Source organism: Sciurus vulgaris (assembly GCF_902686455.1).
Source record: "Sciurus vulgaris genome assembly, chromosome: 1".
NCBI classification, from domain to species: Eukaryota; Metazoa; Chordata; class Mammalia; order Rodentia; family Sciuridae; genus Sciurus; species Sciurus vulgaris.
Genome location: NC_136461.1, coordinates 36,187,549 through 36,202,975, shown reverse-complemented (window position 1 = coordinate 36,202,975; position 15,427 = coordinate 36,187,549). Strand labels below are relative to the sequence as shown.

General features: G+C 39.6%; 1 protein-coding gene across 1 annotated transcript in view; it reads right to left on the bottom strand.

The window, feature by feature from the left end:
* Positions 1-15,427, bottom strand: part of CYP4X1 (cytochrome P450 family 4 subfamily X member 1) — a 238,861-nt gene that overhangs the window by 216,589 nt on the left and 6,845 nt on the right. The gene's annotated exons all lie outside the window — the stretch shown is intronic.

Genomic DNA, 15,427 nt, shown 5'->3' with positions numbered 1-15,427 from the left:
AAGGTATCAAATAAATGGCCATTCAGAATCTTGCCTTTTATGATGTTCCCCTTTATAGGACATTTGTTTAGTAGTGAGAAATGTCATATTTGCTTATCTCTATTGCCATATCATGCCACAGACTACCAGTGTTTTCTTTAACACTTTAATATCTTTACATATTGTGCCTCAGTGATTTTCAAATTATTCATATTTTGAGAACTATTTATAGAAAACCCAGAACCACTTCAGAAAACTCATCCTTAATATTCTGTTCCTCACCTGAAATGTCAGCTATTGTATGGCTAGGAACCAATGAACTTGGCATTAATAGATCTGCCGTTGATGGGGTGTGAGTGTGGATTTGATGCAGTGAGCACAAATCATTCCATAGAAGTAATGTTTTCAAATGTGCAAATATAGTTTTTTTTACTTACTTTTTTTTATTGTAAACAAATGGGATACATGTTGTTTCTCGTTTGTACATGGCATAAAGGCATACCATTTATATAATCATAAATTTACATAGGGTAATGTTGTTTGATTCATTCTGTTATTTTTTCCCTTCCCCCACCCCTCCCACCCCTCTTTTCCCTCTATACAGTCCTTCCTTCCTCCATTCTTCCCCCCCACCTAACCCTAACACTAACCCCTCCCTCCCCCCATTACGTGTCATCATCCACTTATTAGCAATATCATTCGTCCTTTGGTTTTTTGAGATTGGCTTATCTCACTTAGCATGATATTCTCCAATTTCATCCATTTGCCTGCAAATGCCATAATTTTATCATTCTTTGTGGCGGAGTAATATTCCATTGTATATATATACCACAGTTTCTTTATCCATTCATCAATTGAAGGACATCTAGATTGGTTACACAATAAGGCTATTGTGTATTGAGCAGCTATGAACATTGATGTGGCTGTATCTCTGAAGTATGCTGATTTTAAGTCCTTTGGGTTTAGGCCAAGGAGTGGGATAGCAGGGTCAAATGGTGGGTCCATTCCAAGTTTTCTAAGAAAATCTCCACACTGCTTTCCAGAGTGGCTGCACTAATTTGCAGCCCCACCAGCAATGTAGGAGTGTACCTTTCTCCCCACATCCTCACCAACACCTGTTGCTGCTTGTATTCTTGATAATCGCCATTCTAATTGGGGTGAGATGGAATCTTACTGTAGTTTTGATTTGCATTTCTCTTATTACAAGAGATGTTGAACATTTTTTCATATATCTGTGATTGCTTGTACATCTTCTTCTGTGAAGTGTCTATTCATTTCCTTAGCCCAATTGTCGATTGGATTATTTGTATTCTTGGTGTAGAGTTTTTTGAGTTCTTTATAGATTCTGGAGATTAGTGCTCTATCTGAAGTATGAGTGGCAAAGATTTTCTCCCACTCTGTAGGCTCTTTCTTCGCATTGCTGATAATTCCTTTGCTGAGAGAAAGCTTTTTAGTTTGAAACTATCCAGTTATTGATTCTTGCTTTTATTTCTTGTGCTATGGGAGTCCTGTTGAGGAAGTCAGGTCCTAAGCCAACAAGTTGAAGATCTGGACCTACTTTTTCTTCTATAAGATGCAGGGTCTCTTGTCTGATTCCAAGGTCCTTAATCCATTTTGAGTTGAGTTTCATGCATGGTGAGAAATATGGGTTTAGTTTCATTCTGTTGCATATGGATTTCCAATTCCCCCAACACCATTTGTTGAAGAGGCTATCTTTTCTCCATTGCATATTTTTGGCACCTTTTTCTAGTATTAGAAAGTTGTATTTATTTGGGTTTGTGTCCGTGTCCTCTATTCTGTACCATTGATCTACCTGTCTATTTTGGTACCAGTACCATGCCGTCTTTGTTACTATTGCTTTGTAATAAAGTTGAAGTTTGGGTATTGCGATACCCCCTGCTTCATTTTTCCTGCGAAGGATTGCTTTAGCTATTCTGGGTTTCTTATTCTTCCAGATGAATTTCATAATTGCTTGCTCTATTTCTGTAAGATACATCATGGGATTTTAATTGGAATTGCATTGAATCTGTATAGCACTTTAGGTAGTATGGCCATTTTGACAATATCTTCCTATCCAATAATTCTTCCTATCCAAGAACATGTGAGATTTTTCCATCTTCTAAGATGTTCTTTAATTTCTTTCTTTAGTGTTCTGTAGTTCTCATTGTAGAGGTCTTTCACCTCTTTTGTGAGATTGATTCCCAAGTATTTTATTTTTTTCAAGGCTATTGGAATGGGGTAGTTTTCCTAATTATTCTTTCCAAGGATTCATCACTTATGTATAAAAATGCATTAGATTTATGTGCATTGACCTTATATCCCACTACTTTACTGAATTCACTTATGAGTTCTAAAAGTTTTCTGGTGGAATTTCCTGGTTCCTCTAAGTATATAATCATATCATCAGCAAATAGGGATAGTTTGAGTTCTTCTTTCCTATTCATATCCCTCTAATTTCTTTGGTCTGTCTAATTGTTCTGGCTAGAGTTTCAAGGACGATATTGAATAGAAGTGGTGAAAGAGGACATCCCTGCCTTGTTCCAGTATTTAGGGGGAATGCTTTCAGTTTTTCACCATTTAGAATGATATTAGCCATGGGCTTAGCATAAATGGCCTTTACAATGTAAAGGAATGTTCCCACTATCCCTATTTTTTCTAGTGTTTTCAGCATAAAGGGGTGCTGTATTTTATCAAATGCTTTTTCTACATCTATTGAAATAATCATGTGATTCTTGACTTTAAGTCTATTGATATGGTGAATTACATTTATTGATTTCCTTATGTTGAACCAACCTTCCATCCCAGGGATGAAACCCACTTGATCATGGTGCACTATCTTTTTAATATGTTCTTGTATGCGATTTGCTAAAATTTTGTTGATAATTTTTGCGTCAATGTTCATTAAGGATATTAGCCTGAAATTTTCTTTCCTCGATGTGTTTCTGTCTGGTTTAGGTATCAGGGTGATATTGGCTTCATAGAATGAGTTTGGGAGGGTTCCCTCCTCTTCTATTTTGTGGAATACTTTGAGAAGTATTGGAATGAGCTCTTCTTTAAAGGTTTTGTAGAACTCGGCTGAGAACCCATCTGGTAACGGACTTTTCTTTGTTGGTAGACTTTTGATGACTTCTTCTATTTCATTATTTGAAATTGGTCTATTTAAATTGTGTATGTCGTCCTCATTCAGTTTAGGAAATTCATATGTCTCTAGAAACCTGTCTATTTTGTTGGAGTGTAGATTTTCAAAATAGCTTCTAATTATGTTTTGTATTTCAATCGTGTCTGTTGTGATATTTCCTTGTTCATTCCGAATTTTAGTGATTTGGGTTTTCTCTCGTCTTCTCTTTGTTAGTGTGGCTAAAGGTTCATCAATTTTGTTTATTTTTTCGAAGAACCAACTATTTATTTTGTCAATTTTTTGTATTGTTTCTTTTGTTTCAATTTCATTGATTTCAGCTCTGAGTTTAACTATTTCCTGTCTTCTACTACTTTTGGTGTTGGTCTGTTCTTCTTTTTCTAGGGCTTTGAGCTGTAGTGTTAGGTCATTCATTTGTTGAGTTTTACTTCTTTTATTAAATGCCTCCATGAAATAAATTTTCCTCTAAGTACTGCTTTCATAGTGTCCCAGAGATTTTGATATGATGTTTCTTTGTTCTCATTTACCTCTAAGAATTTTTAATTACCTTCCTAATATCTTCTGTAATCCATTCATCATATAATAGCATATTGTTTAATCTCCAGGTGTTGGAGTAGTTTCTGTTTTTTACTCTTTCATTTATTTCTAACTTCAATCCATTATGATCTGATAGAATACATGCTAGTGTCTCTATCTTCTTGTATTTGCTAACATTAGCTTTGTGGCATAATATATGGTCTATTTTAGAGAAGGATTCATGTGCTGCTGAGAAGAAAGTGTATTCGATCTTGGTTGGATGGTATATTCTATAAATGTCCGTTAAGTCTAAATTATTGATTGTGTTATTGAGATCTATGGTTTCTTTGTTCAATTTTTGTTTGGAAGATCTGTCCAGTGATGAGAGAGGCATGTTAAAATCACCTAGTATTATTGTGTTATGGTCTATTTGGTTTCTGAAATTGAGAAGGATTTGTTTGACATACATGGATGAGCCACTGTTTGGGGCATAGATGTTTATGATTGTTATATCTTGCTGACTTATGCTTCCCTTAAGCAGTATGAAATGTCCTTCTTTATCCCTTCTGACTAACTTTGGCTTGAAGTCCACATTATCTGAAATGAGGATGGATACTCCAGCTTTTTTGCTGAGTCCATGTGCATGGTATGTTTTTCCCCATCCTTTCACCTTTAGTCTATGGGTATCTTTTTCTATGAGATGAGTCTCTTGCAGGCATCATATTGTTGGATCTTTCTTTTTAATCCAATATGCCAATCTATGTCTTTTGATTGATGAATTCAGGCCATTAACATTCAGGGTTATTATTGAGATATGATTTGGTTTCCCGGTCATTTGGTTCATTTTTTAAATTTTATTTATTTATTTATTTATTTATTTGACACGACTTGGTTCCTCCTTTATTTGACAATTCCTTTAGGATAATTCCTCCCTTTGCTAATTTGCTTCTTTGTTTTTCATCTCTTCCTCATGGAATATTTTGCTGAGAATGTTCTGTAATGCTGGTTTTCTTTTTGTAAATTCTTTTAGCTTTTGTTTATCATGGAAGAATTTTATTTCATCATCAAATTTGAAGGTAAGTTTTGCTGGGTATAAGATTCTTGGTTGGCATCCATTTTCTTTCAGGGCTTGAAAAATGTTGTTCCAGGCCCTTCTAGCTTTTAGGGTCTGGATTGAAAAATCTGCTGATATCCGTATTGGTTTCCCACTGAATGTAATTTGGTTCTTTTCTCTCACAGCCTTTAAAATTCTGTCTTTATTTTATATGTTAGGTATTTTCATTATAATGTGCCTTGGTGTGGGTCTGTTGTAATTTTGTGTATTTGGTGTCCTATAAGCCTCTTGAACTTGATTTTCCATTTCATTCTTCAGATTTGGGAAATATTCTGATATTATTTCATTGAATAGTTGTTCATTCCTTTGGTTTGTTTCTCTGTGCCTTCCTCAATCCCAATAATTCTTAAATTTGGCCTTTTCATGATATCCCATCGTTCTTGTAGATTCTGTTCATGATTTCTTACCATCTTCTCTGTTTGGTCAACTTTGTTTTCAAGATTAAATATTTTGTCTTCAAGATTAAATATTTTGTCTTCAATATCTGAGGTTCTGTCTTCTAGGTGTTCTATCCTATTGGTTATGCTTTCTATGGAGTTCTTAACTTGCTTTATTGTTTTCTTCATTTCAAGGATTTCTGTTTGGTTTTTTTTTTTTTTCAGTATATCTAACTCTTTATTGAAATGATCTTTTGCTTCCTGTATTTGCTCTTTTAATTGTCAATTGGTGCGATCATTCAATGCCTGCATTTGCTCTTTCATCTCATAGTTTGCTTCCCTGATCATTTTGATTATGTACATTCTGAACTCCTTTTCTGTCATTTCTTCTGCCATGCTGTCATTGGGTTTTATTGATGTAACATCTAGATTTGTTGGGGGCATTTTCTTCCCTTGTTTTCTCATATTGTTCAAGTATCAGTGGACTGCTGAGGTATTGCAGATTTCGTCTATTGACTTATAATGTCCCAGAAGATTTCTAGTATATCCCCTCTTAGCCTTCAGTAGGCTGAAGTTGGAGGAAGTTGATAATGCAGTGCTCCACAAGGAAGCTGCCTCTCTAGGGGTGGTGGCCTTCAGGTGGGGTATATTCCCTGCTAGTGAGCAGAGGTGCCTCCACTTGTTGACCAATGGTCATCCAAAGGGGAACTAGGCTGCAGGCTGAGGCAAGGCCTGTTTGGGCCTGTGTCTCTGGTTTTACCATCCTTGTGGGAAAACCTCACCCGGCAGGGAAGACTCACCCGGTGAGGAGGTCTTGCTGGTTGGTTCCCCTCCTAGAGGTTCCCCTCAATCTACAACTACTGCCTGGGCTGGGCTGCCTTCCTCTGCAACATTCCCAGGGGCCTGAACCTACCTCCTGGGCCTGGGAGCCTCACCCTTCGCAGACAAGTCTCCTTAGGCTGCCTCTCCTCAGAGAATCTGCCCGCAGTCCTGGAACCTTTGCTTTGCCCCTAAGCGTGTCTCTGTGTGGCTCTTCCACCAAGAAGCCTCCTAGGCCCTGGGACCCTGCTCTGCACCTAATCACCTGGCTATGTGGCCCCTCCTCTGAGCAGCAACCTGGAGCCCCATACAATCACTCCGAGTCGCAGCGACCCACCACACGCCTCTTCCTCTGGACAGCTGCCCAGAGCTCTGGTGCGGCCACTCCAAGACCAAGCGACCCATCGCGCTCCTCCTCCGGGCAGTCCCCCGGTATTCAGGAGCGGTCACTTTGAGTCCAAACAACTCACCACTCGCCTCCTCCTCTGAGCAGCCACCTGGAGCTCTGATGCAGTCACTCCAAGTCCAAGTGACCCACCACGCTCCTCCTCCTCCTCCTCCTCTGGGCGGACCCCGGTGTTCAGGAGTGGTTGCTCTGAGTGCAAACAGCTCTCCGCACAGCTCCTCCTCTGGCAACCGCCTGTAGCTCTGGTGCAGTCACTCCGAGTCCAAGCAACCCACCGCGCTCCTCCTCCAGGCAAGCCCCGGTGTTCAGGAGTGGTCGCTCTGAATCAAACAGTTCTCCTCGCATCTCCTCCTCTGGGCAGCCGCCTAGAGCCCCAGTGGTTGCTCCGAGTCCAAGCACTGTGCTGAGCGGCCTCCTCTACAATGCTCCCAGTTGTCCAAGTTCACTGCTCCAGCAGGGGGAGGGGTGTCTAGCCAGCAGCTCTATTTCACAAAGTTCCCTGCGTTCCGGGACTACCACCCCATCCGGAACGCCTCCCCAACAGGAAAGACTCACCGGGCTGCTTTGAGTTGGTCCCAAGTCTCTCAATATCTCCTCTTTTGAATCCTGAGTCCTGGAGCAACATGAAATGCAGCCATCCTCTAGTCCACCATCTTGAAACCCCCGCAACTCTAGTTTTTAAAATGAAATTTGGTTTGTTACATTCATTATTTAGTTTTGGTTTCCATTTAGTATTTAATGGTCTTTGTAGTTTCTTTCTGCTTCCTCATCATCATGTGAGCTTTTTCCCTCCACCACACACTTCCACCATGATGTTCTGCCTCACCTCAAGCCCTAAGGAATGGAGTCAGATGTCTATGGACTGAGACCTCTGAAACCATGAGTCCCCAATTTATTCTCCTTAAAAATGTCCTTGTCAGGTCTCTTAGTCACAGCAGTGAAAAAACTGACTGAAACAGAACTTGGTACCAGGGGTGGGGTCATTGCTGTGACTAACCTGAATACATATTTCAGAAGATTTGGAGCTTTTAGGAATTGGTGGGAGGATTTTTTAGATATTTAGCAGTGCAAGCTGGAAATACTTTAGATTGCTGTAAGTGGAGCTTAATGGCCAGTTCTGGTAAGAGCTCAGAAGATCAGAATGCCAGTAAAACCATGGACAGTGAAGATAGTTCTCAAGAGGGTTCAAAGAAGGACTGTATTGGAATTTGGACTAGGGGTCATTTGTGTTATATTCTGGCTGAGAAGTTGTCTGCATTTTGCCTGCGTCCTGACTTTCTGTGAGACTGATTTTAAAAGTGATGAACTTTTTAATCTGATGGAATAAATTTCTAAACATCATAGTATTCAGGTGGTAGCATAGATATTGCTGGTGACTTTTAGACAAGTTTATCATGACATTCAGGAGCAGAAAAAAGAGCAGAAAGATTTGAAGAACTTGGACTTGAAAGGTGGGAGTAAAACTGAGGCTAAGGAAGTTGCAGTTGTTAAAGACATTAATGCCACTAAGGAAATGCTAAGGACTTTGCCCAGAAATAATAAGAAGATGGCTTGAGAACATCTCAGGAATTGGCAAGACCACACCCATCTCAGGCTCATAGGAGAAAAGTGCCCTTGAGAAGAAACCAGTGAGTCTCCCTTCCTTCACAAGGGGGCCTACGAAGTGTTTTCAATGCATACATCCATCCAGGCACTCAGAGGCTGCTGCAGCCAGCATCTTTGGTAGATGCTGCTTGAAATGGCAGCAGACCTTGGCACCAACCATGTGGTACTGGTTCAGCAGGAATGCTGATGCTGGAAGTTGATCACAGAGGGTTCCACCAAGATTTCAAAGAATAGCCTGGGAGACCAACCTAAGAGTCCCAGGTTGGAGTCCCTGTGGGAAACCCCTGAAAGGGTGAAGTGTGGATATGTGAGGAGGAAGCCAAAACTGCAATGGAGACTCCCCGAGATTAAGAAATGCCAGAAATGTGAGACATCATCTCAGCAAAGTTGCAGGAATTGAGCAGAGACAAGCCAACAGAGAAGCCTGTTGGTTCCAACCAGCAAAGACACAGGGGCAGAGCTACAGGAGCCTTTTAGAGAGAACATCACATGCCAGGTGCTCCAGATGCTGCACAGAAATACAGAACTTGTTTGTCCAGCTGGGTTTCAGTCTTGCTTTGGTCCCATCCTTCTTTTTACGTCCCTGTTTCTCTGAATGAACATATTGCTCTGTACCTTCTTTTTTATTTTTTACTTGTTCTTTTTATTATTATTTTTGGGGGGGTGGTTTGTTCTTTTTTTTTCTTTTTTTTTAATTAAAAATCACAAATTTACATAGGGCAATGTTGTTTGATTCATTCTGTTATTTTTTTCCCTTCCCCCCACCCCTCCCACCCCTCTTTTCCCTCTATACAGTCCTTCCTTCCTCCATTCTTACCACCCTCCTTATCCCTAACCCTAAACCTAACCCTAACCCTAATGCAAAGCCCTCCTACCCCCCATTATATGTCCTCATCCGCTTATCAGTGAGATCATTCGTCCTTAGTTTTTTGAGATTGGCTTATCTCACTTAGCATGATATCCTCCAATTTCATCCATTTGCCTGCAAATGCCATAATTTTATCATTCTTCATGGCACAGTAATATTCCATTGTATATATATATATGCCACAGTTTCTTTATCCATTCATCAACTGAAGGGCATCTAGGTTGGTTCCACAATCTGGCTACGGTGAATTGAGCAGCTATGAACATTGATATGGCTGTATCTCTGTAGTATGCTGATTTTAAGTCCTTTGGGTATAGGCCAAGGAGTGGGATAGCTGGGTCAAATGGTGGTTCCGTTCCAAGCTTTCTGAGGAATCTCCATACTGCTTTCCAGAGTGGCTGCACTAATTTGCAACCCCACAAGCAATGTATGAGTGTACCTTTTTCCCCACATCCTCGCCAACACCTATTGTTGCTTGTGTTCTTGATAATTGCCATTCTAATTGGGATGAGATGAAATCTTAGGGTAGTTTTGATTTTCATTTCTCATTACTAGAGATGTTGAACATTTTTCCATATATCTGTTGATTGCTTGTACATCTTCTTCTGTGAAGTGTCTGTTCATTTCCTTAGCCCATTTGTTGATTGGATTATTTGTATTCTTGGTGTAAAGTTTTTTGAGGTCTTTATGGCCAATATCATTCTAAATGGTGAAAAACTGAAAGCATTCCCCCTAAAAACTGGAACAAGGCAGGGATACCCTCTTTCACCACTTCTATTCAACATCATCCTTGAGACTCTAGCCAGAGCAATTAGACAAACCAAAGAAATTGAAGGGATACAAATTGGAAAAGAAGAACTCAAACTATCCCTGTTCGCTGATGACATGATTATATATTTAGAGGGACCTGGAAATTCCACCAGAAAACTCTTAGAACTCATAAGTGAATTCAGTAAAGTGGCAGGTTTCAAGATCAATGCTCATAAATCCAATACATTTTTATACATAAGTGATGAATCCTCAGAAAGAGAAATTATGAAAACTACCCCATTCACGATAGCATCGAAAAAAATAAAATACTTGGGAATCAATCTCACAAAAGAGGTGAAAGACCTCTACAATGAGAACTACAGAACACTAAAGAAAGATATTAAAGAAAACCTTAGAAGATGGAAAGATCTCCCATGTTCTTGGATAGGCCGAATTAATATTGTCAAAATGGCCATACTACCAAAAGTGCTATACAGATTCAATGCAATTCCAATTAAAATCCCAATGGTGTACCTTACAGAAATAGAGCAAGCAATCATGAAATTCATCTGGAAGAATAAGAAACCCAGAATAGCTAAAGCAATCCTTCGCAGGAAAAATGAAGCAGGGGGTATCGCAATACCCAAACTTCAACTTTATTACAAAGCAATAGTAACAAAGACGGCATGGTACTGGTACCAAAATAGACAGGTAGATCAATGGTACAGAATAGAGGACACGGACACAAACCCAAATAAATACAACTTTCTAATACTAGAAAAAGGTGCCAAAAATATGCAATGGAGAAAAGATAGCCTCTTCAACAAATGGTGCTGGGAGAAATGGAAATCCATATGCAACAGAATGAAACTAAACCCATATCTCTCACCCTGCACAAAACTCAACTCAAAATGGATTAAGGACCTTGGAATCAGACCAGAGACTCTGCAGATTATAGAAGAAAAAGTAGGTCCCGATCTTCAACATGTCGGCCTAGGACCAGACTTCCTCAACAGGACTCCCATAGCACAAGAAATAAAAGCAAGAATCAATAACTGGGATAGATTCAAACTAAAAAGCTTTCTCTCAGCAAAGGAAACTATCAGTAATGTGAAGAAAGAGCCTACAGAGTGGGAGAATATCTTTGCCAATCATACTTCAGATAGAGCACTAATCTCCAGAATCTATAAAGAACTCAAAAAACTCTACACCAACAATACAAATAATCCAATCGACAAATGGGCTAAGGAAATGAATAGACACTTCACAGAAGAAGATGTACAAGCAATCAATAAACGTATGAAAAAATGTTCAACATCTCTAGTAATAAGAGAAATGCAAATCAAAACCACCCTAAGATTCCATCTCACCCCAATTAGAATGGCGATTATCAAAAATACAAGCAACAGGTGTTGGCGAGGATGTGGGGAAAAAGGTACACTCATACATTGCTGGTGGGGCTGCAAATTAGTGCAGCCACTCTGGAAAGCAGTGTGGAGATTCCTTAGAAAACTTGGAATGGACCCTCCATTTGACCCAGCTATCCCACTCCTTGGCCTATACCCAAAGGACTTAAAATCAGCATACTACAGAGATACAGCCACATCAATGTTCATAGCTGCTCAATTCACAATAGCCGGACTATGGAACCAACCTAGATGCCCTTCAATTGATGAGTGGATAAAGAAACTGTGGTATATATACACAATGGAATATTACTCAGCCATAAAGAATGACAAAATTATGGCATTTGCAGGCAAATGGATGAAATTGGAGAATATCATGCTAAGTGAGATAAGCCAATCTCAAAAAGCCAAAGGACGAATGATATCACTAATAAGTGGAGGATGACACATAATGGGGGGAGGGAAGGGTTAATGTTAGGGTTAGAGTTAGGGTTAGGGAGGGGGGCAAGTATGGAGGAAGAAAGTACTGCATAGAGGGTAAAGAGGGGTGGGAGGGGTGGGGGAAGGGAAAAAATAACAGAATGAATCAAACAACATTACTGTATGTAAATTTATGATTACACAAATGGTATGCCTTTACGCCATGCACAAACAGAGAAACAACATGTATCCCATTTGTTTACAATAAAAAAAAATTAAAATTAAAATTAAAAAAAAAGAAATTGAAGGGATACAAATTGGAAAAGAAGAACTCAAACTATCCCTGTTCGCTGATGACATGATTATATATTTAGAGAGACCTGGAAATTCCACCAGAAAACTTTTAGAACTCATAAGTGAATTCAGTAAAGTAGCAGGTTACAAGATCAATGCTCATAAATCCAACGCATTTTTATACATAAGTGATGAATCTTCAGAAAGAAAAATTAGGAAAACTACCCCAATCACAATAGCGCGAAAAAATAAAATACTTGGGAATCAATCTCACAAAAGAGGTGAAAGACCTCTACAATGAGAACTATACAACACTAAAGAAAGAAATTAAAGAAAACCTTAGAAGATGGAAAGATCTTCCATGCTCTTGGATAGGCAGAATTAATATTGTCAAAATGGCCATACTACCTAAAGTGCTATACAGATTCAATGCAATTCCAATTAAAATCCCAATGGTGTACCTTACAGAAATAGAGCAAGCAATTATGAAATTCATCTGGAAGAATAAGAAACCCAGAATAGCTAAAGCAATCCTCAGTAGAAAGAGCGAAGCAGGGGGTATCGCAATACCAGATCTTCAACTCTATTACAAAGCAATAGTAACAAAAACAGCATGGTATTGGTACCAAAATAGACAGGTAGATCAATGGTACAGAATAGAGGACACGGACACAAACCCAAATAAATACAATTTTCTCATACTAGACAAAGGTGCCAAAAATGTGCAATGGAGAAAAGATAGCCTCTTCAACAAATGGTGCTGGGAAAACTGGAAAACCATATGCAACAGAATGAAATTAAACCCCTATCTCTCACCCTGCACAAAACTCAACTCAAAATGGATTAAGGACCTCGGAATCAGACTAGAGACCCTGCATCTTATAGAAGAAAAAGTAGGTCCAAACCTTCAACTTGTTGGCTTAGGATCAGACTTCCTTAACAGGACTCCCATAGCCCAAGAAATAAAAGCAAGAATCAATAACTGGGATAGATTCAAACTAAATAGCTTTCTCTCGGCAAAGGAAACTATCAGTAATGTGAAGAGAGAGCCTACAGAGTGGGAGAATGTCTTTGCCACTCATACTTCAGATAGAGCACTAATTTTCAGAATCTACTTGTTCTTTTTAGATGTACATAATAGTAGAATATATTTTTTATATACTATATACACATTAAATGTAACTTATTCTAATTAGGATCCCATTCTTGTGGTTGTGCATGATGTGGAGTTTCACTGTGGTGTATTCATATATGAACATTGGTAAGTTGAGTCCAATACATTCCACTGTCTTTCCTCTGTACCTTCGTATATTGGATACTTGTAAATTGCTTTTGATGTTTATAGGAGCTCAAACTGTGAGACTGCCTTGAATTTCAGAGAACACTTAGGACTTGAACTTTTCTTGGACAATCTTGGAACTGTTGAGACTTATGGGAACTCTTGGAAATGGACTAAATGCATTTTGCATTGTTTATGGTCATGAGTTTTGGAAGGCCAGGGACAGAATGCTGTGTTTTGAATGTGAGGTGTCCCCTAAAAGCTCATGTGTGAAACAATTCAGAGGTGAAATGATTGAGTTATGAGAGCCTTAACCCAATCAGTGAATCAATCCCCTGATAAAGATTAACTAAGTGGTAACCAAAGGTGGTACCCCCCACTTATCCTCCTTAACATTGTTCTTGACAGTTCTTTTAGTCACAGTAGTGAAAAAAGCTGACTAAAGCAGTGGGCATAGTGGAACTGGTGGTCCCAGGACACTTTCTTGTTCAGGCTCCCTATCTACTGCATAGGATATGGTGATAGAAGGCCAGGATCTCTCAGGAACACAGTATCACCAGCCAGGTGCAAAGTCTCCAGGCAGAGAAGGGAGGAGGCTCATGCAGGCCCTGGGGCTTCCCTCCCTCCTTCTGCACACCCTCAGCAGCTCTGCCACAGTGGCATCTCCAGTCTCAGTCACTGCTCTAAGTCCAAATCACCTCTTCTCACACCTAGGTTAACTCAACAGTGCCAACTGCTCCTTAACTCAGGGAGAACTTCTTTCTCAACTTGGAGAGGTTTTTCATAATAAGAGTAATATCTGCTTATTGTGCAACAGATAAGCCACCCAGATAACCCCTCCTTTTGTTTAAAAGTACCCCTCATCCTTTGTATTTAGAACCTACATGTGCAGGGCTCAATTCTAGCCATCTCAGGAGAATGATAAAGCTGTGGTCCTGCTCTTTCATTTTATGCAGAAGAGGGAAAATAGGCAAGTAGTCAATTAAGGGTAAATATCACAGACAATAGAAAGTTCAGGAAGGAAACAAGGACAGTGTTACCAGAGAGGTCAACAGAGCAAGACCTGCTTGGAGAGGACAACTGGAGAAAGCTTCTTGTTGGAGAGGACGTTTGAGATGAGCCTAGAAGGATGATAAGAATCTGGCTGTATGAAGAGTATGGGAAGGACATTGTGGGAGGAGGGACAACAAGAACAAAGGCTCTGGGGTGGGAAACCTCACGATATTTCGTAAAGAAGTCCCGTGATGAGACAGTCACCTGAGATAAGGTTGGCGATGTCAGGGCAGGGTGGTGTGTACTCCATGACAGGATATCAGCAGAATGAAGAAAGAAAATAAATGCAAATCCTTGTCTCCATGCCCAACATGTTGCTGGTGTTAAACTAAATAAATGGTACGCAAGTATTTGAAAAACAGAGATTGAATTTTGAGATTATATGAGAAGTAGGAAATCACAGTGGCCCATTTCAAAATACAGTATTTAGCTTTAAATGTAAATTATTTGAGATGTAAGGAAGGAAGCTGGAGGGGAGAGCAGAATGGAAAGTTACAACCAGCTAAAAACTTCACAGTCCCTTGACAAGAAGGTGAGAAGGGACAACAGAGATAAACTGCCAAAAGGCATTCAACCCAGGAGGACTTTCCTGTCCCAAGGGAACAAAGGGAGGTGGAGACATCTAAGATTTATATTTATTTAAATAACCCAATAGGAGATAGTGAAGTCATTGCAACCAATGAGTAGTGTTCAAGTACCCTCTTTCCTTCTTACCAAAGATTATGAAGTCAGCCCTAATCAATGGGCAATGACCCAGTATCTTTGCATCAGGGATGAAGGCTGAGCAGACTGCCTGCTTGGTGCACCTGCTTTGATTTTGATCACTGGGCACCTTTCTGCAAGTGGAAGTAAAATTCTTACCCTACCCACAGAACTGATTAGTCTCTAAGTATTTATTTTGGCTTCTGTGGTGTCCAGAACCCCAAATATTCCCAACAATGATGCTCCTAACTCTGACACTCACTTCTTTAGTGACTTTGAAAAATACCGTTTAAAATCTCTGGACATTAGTTCTTTTGATTGTAAAATAAGATAAGTTAAAATCTGGTAAACTGAGGCATAGATATGTTTTGCAAAGTCTAAACACTGTGCAAATACAGAGGAGACATTTTTTAAGCCTTCCTGCATGCCAGCATTGTGCAATGTACTGAGGTGAAGGATTCTCACTTTCTCAGACTCAACTTTGCCTATAATGCCAGGGAGAAGAGGAGGTACAGAGCATCCCCAGTCAAAAAATAAACATGACAGTTCTGTGCCTTCCTTTAGGGAGGAAAAGGAGCAAGCATTCAGGTTTCAAAGGCATATGTCTGGCAAAGGCATTTATCTGCCTTTGTAGCAGATTAAATATAAGTGAGAAATGGAAAATGGCATCACTATCAAACTCAACTTTATGAAAATTCTGAAA